Below are 4,881 nucleotides of genomic sequence, written 5' to 3'. Positions count from 1 at the left end.
CATTTATCACCGGTCCTCTAGGCTGGGGATTTCACCCCTGATCGTCTTGGTCCCTCCTACGATCATCAAAGTTCTTTCTCCCATTTTTATTCCTATCTCCTCCATCTCCAGTGTACTTGCTCAACCTTCCTTTTCGAATGAGAAACTCTATTTCATCTTTCAATTGTCTACACTCATCGGTGTCATGACCAGCATCCTTGTGAAATCTGCAGTATTTACTCTTATCTAGCTTGGTAGGATCAGCCTTCAAGGGTTTAGGCCAATGAATATCTCTATCTTTTTCAATTTCCATCAAGATCTATCTTCTAAGAGCATTCAGCTTAGAATATTCAGTGAACTTTTGCCCAAGTCCTCCCTACTTTAGGGTTGAATCAGTGTTTTGCTCAGTTCTAGGATACTTGTCCTTATCAATATATTCCAGATCATTATTTCACTTTTTGCCACCATCATGCTCGTTATTCACTATTGTCTTCCTCATGCCCTCTTCCACTTTGATGTATTTCCCAGCCCTATCTTGGAGCTGTAACATACTGTTAGAGGGGTGTTTGGCCAATGACATCTTGAAGAACTCGTCTCTAGTTCCCTGTTGCAGTGCTATCATAGCTACCTTGTCATCAAGGTCTGGGACTTTTAAAGCTTCCTTTGTGAAACGATTCAGATAGTCTCTCAAGGACTCCTTCACTCCCTGCATAATGCTCATAAGAGATGCTGAACTTTTCTCATGCACTCTCCCGCTGATGAATTGCTTAATAAAAGCCTGACTTAGTTCTCTGAAGGACCCAATAGAATTTGGGGGCAAACGACTATACCATCCTTGAACCATTCCTGAAAGGGTTTGGGGAAAGGCCCGACACTTAATAGCGTCGTTCACGGGCTACAACAACAGTGCATTAGAGAAGTTCCTGACATGGTTAGCGGGATCTCCAGTGCCATCATAAGCTTTGATGGTGGACATCTTAAACTTCCTTGAGATATAGGCGTTCATTATCTCTTCAGTGAATGGCGAAGTAGGATCATCAGGATCTCTAAGGGGAAGAAGATTGATTGGATCAGCCCTTGGGACAACAGTCCTTCTCTATAGCGGACCATCCAGGTCTATTATTGGAGGAATATTTCTCCACCTTGGAAGTAGTGTGGGTCTGGGGGTTTGGTGCGCCTCCAAGTCACGCTTCAGCCTTTGAATCTCAGCCTTGTGAGCCCTGATTCTCTCCTGCACTTCTTGGGGATTCATCCCTCGGGTGCTCCTGGGACGCTGGTTACCATCAGGCATCATCGGCTCTTTACCTGCACGTCTCCTTCTCGGGGCCACATCTTCATCCGAAGATTCTGAGTCTCTCTCAATATAAGGACCAGAAAATTCTTGATCCTCCGGGATAGGAGCCAAAGCACGTATATATTGGGGCGTCTTCCCTTGTGCTTCACTCTGATTAGCATGTCCACTTCCTCCAACCTCGGGGTAAAGGGGCATCCTATAAGGGGGTCTGTGGTCACAACAGTTGAATACTCATACCCAACGGGTCAAGAATTTATAGGTGTATGTAGCTGTTGAAGTTAAGAATTCATCCCTTGAGGAGCCAGGGAAATCGTCCCTTGTGGCTGGGGTTCAGTTGCCCATACCTGGGCTCCTCCTTGGGTGGCGGCATAGGTTGAATGCGGAGGTATCTCTACCATTGATGAAATCGTTTGGGTTGTCCCCGCTGGTGTTCCTTCAGGGGCGCTGTTTCCTCTCTGTGTTCTCGCCATGGTTTCGTTGTTTTCCCACAGACGGCACCAAATGTTATGAATTAAAAACTAGGGTATATTAATTGCTGTATTTATTACTAGGTTCATGAGCTTCGAAGCTCGATTTGACTGCTCTTATGTCTCGTGATTCGATCTGCCTTAACAAGATGCCTACGTACCTTGCTGATTGCCAAGGATCAAGTCAAAAACGTAGTTCTGTTTTGTGGGGTAAGACCCTTATATAGATATTGAAAGTCCTTGAATCGGACTAGTGTTAGGAGACTTGGTGGGCAAGTCTCTGAATTAGAATGGACTTTGGAGTCCTAAGAGGTAGGAAACTGATTCCTTATCCCATGAGGTTCCTTGAAGGCCAATCTTCCAGGAATCATATTCCTAACTGGACTTTATTTATTAGCTGATTTATCCCTTATTAATTAATTAGGAAATTAATTAATATTCAGGGTTTTGGGCCCTTTTTAATGGGCCTAGCTGTCAGCCTAAATCTGATATAATTTATGCAATATTAATTACGCAATCAGGGTTTATTTTATTCCCTATCAATATCTAATTAAAATCCAAGTCAACGAGGTAGTAAAAATATTTTAAAAACAAAACAAATTTATTCAAAGATAGCAGATAAATTAAAGATACAAATTTCAAGAAACCCAAATCATTACTAGTAACCACGACATAGGAGTCACACAAAATCGATGTAACACAACCCAATATATTTGAGTTACATAATGCCATAAAAATATTTAGTACTACGTCTAACCACTGATTACATATGTAAAAATCCTTTTTACATATCAGGTTTCTGGCAAGACCGGAAACAAACTATATATTCCTCAGATTGAACCTTGCTGCTTGTAAATAAAGTGACAGGCTCACCGTCTAACCTATTGTGAATGAATAACTCAAATTAGTAACCTAGAAATATGGATAAAAACTCAATTTTTTAAAAAATAAGAAAAACTCCAAGTTAAACATATACAACAAAACCCAGAACATCCAAACAGTGAAATTAAAACACTAGACAATAAATTGAACTAACTTAATTATTTGAAAGGTTCAAACCTTGAAAAAATTTCACAAATTGTATCTCTCTCCTCGTCACACCACATATGTGATACCATTAAGATTTTGATGATCACATTGTGAGCAATCTTATAGCATGTTTTGTTATCTTATTAGCAAGCTGAGTATAATTTATTCATATGTTGCAAACATTATTATGCAAAAGTCAATTTTCATGATAGACTTACTCTGTAGCAAGCTAATAATATTTTGACAGGATTATCAGCTAGCTTTCCGTTACCATGTGGAACTTATTCAGGATGAACATGACTTGCAGATTTCAAGGAGATTTAATAGGAATGAGTTTTTTAAGGACTCTACTATATATTTTACGTGGTTAAACATATTAGAGCTCCTCTTTTATTTATACTATTTTTAAACAAAATCATTCAATATTTTCTAGGAAGTTGTTTAACAACATTTTTATCTAAATAACTACTTCAATATTGGTATTAAATTTAAACTAAAGATATACGTTTTTTTAAATCTATCTTATCTTTAGTTTAAACATATTTTAGATTATCATAACATTTAAATGGTAACAAACTACCTGTGAGACTTGGTCAATTTCAGAAGTATTGTTGATTTATTTGAAGGTTAACTTGATTTATAAATATACCTGGGTATACTTTATTCTAGGGTTGATCCATGAAGTATACACCATACCATCTGAGAAAATACAACTTGTATTCATTGAATATTCTTTATGTTGAGCTCTAACATATACACGTATATCTATCTATATATATAGTTCATAGTTATAGTTGTAATTTTCATTAAACTCATATTGTTCATGGTGTAAAAATTTGTTATTGAGTACTAGAGCTTGGATAATAAGGGTTCAGGGAGTTAGATTACTAAAGGTCAAATGGAAACTCATTTATCCAGGGATCCACTTGTTCTAAGGGTTGTTCAAAAAGGTCTATATAAGTTCAAAGATGATAAAGGCAAAGTCGAAGATGTTGATGCACTCATTTCCGATGAGCTGTTAAAGATTGGTTACAATGGAAAATTAAGGAACATGCTTATAATGGGTATTAATCAATCTGAATATGAAAAATTTTCTTCTCACAAGACTGCAAAAGAGACTTGGGATGCTCTTGAAACATAACATGAAGGCGCCAAAGCATTGAGAAAATTGAAACTTAGTTCTTAAATGAATGACTTTGGAAACTTCAAGCTTGAAGTTGGTGAAACTATCAAGGAAGCTCAAGCAAGGTTCCAGGATATAATTAGTGATCTACTGTTAGTCGCTAAGCACGCGCTAAAATTCACGCAAGTATACGTGTTCGCAAGTAATATAGAATTAATTCTAATTCGTTCCCACAGGGACTGGTTTAGGTTAACTTTAATCAATGTATATATGCAACAATGCTATAGTTATTATCCAATGCTAAGACGAATCAAAAAGTGAGGTTGTCTATAACTAAGATTAACTTAAGAGATTATACTAAAGAATATTAACTAAGAGAATTAAAAGAGAGTTGAATACTATATAACATAAACATGGGATACTAACTTCATTATATACTTCATTCAATAGCCTTTTCGTTCTTAACCTTAGCATGCAATGGTGATGATACTAATCAGATAACACGAAACTGATAAATGCCAACTCTCGTTGTACGAATACCATACTACCAGACATCCACAAACGAGATAGAAGCTGGATAGACACCAATTATATTGAAACCCTATATGTCTATAGAATTTGACAACGTAATGGTTTAATGCACAAGTTATCTATCATGATTACATAGGGCAAGTAAGATGGTTAAAATTACCTACGAATCATGCATATCAAATACATGAACTTATGCTAGCATGGCAAGTTCTAAACCCTTAAATTCACTTTCGCTTCATTAAAAATTAACAAGCTATCTTATAAGTTTGCGACGCTCATAAGACGAATAAGCACAACCAATACTAGGTTATCATACAATCACCACACACTAAGGCATCAAAACGAATTAACTAAAGAAATCTATAAATAAATCCATTAGAACCCCACGATAACGATTAGCCCATAATCGGACTCATCATCAACGTGGGTTCCGATAAAAGCATGGTATAATAAACGTA

This window comes from Apium graveolens, chromosome 9 (genome assembly GCF_009905375.1).
Source record: "Apium graveolens cultivar Ventura chromosome 9, ASM990537v1, whole genome shotgun sequence".
In the NCBI taxonomy this organism is placed as follows: domain Eukaryota; kingdom Viridiplantae; phylum Streptophyta; class Magnoliopsida; order Apiales; family Apiaceae; genus Apium; species Apium graveolens.
This window is presented reverse-complemented; position numbering follows the sequence as displayed.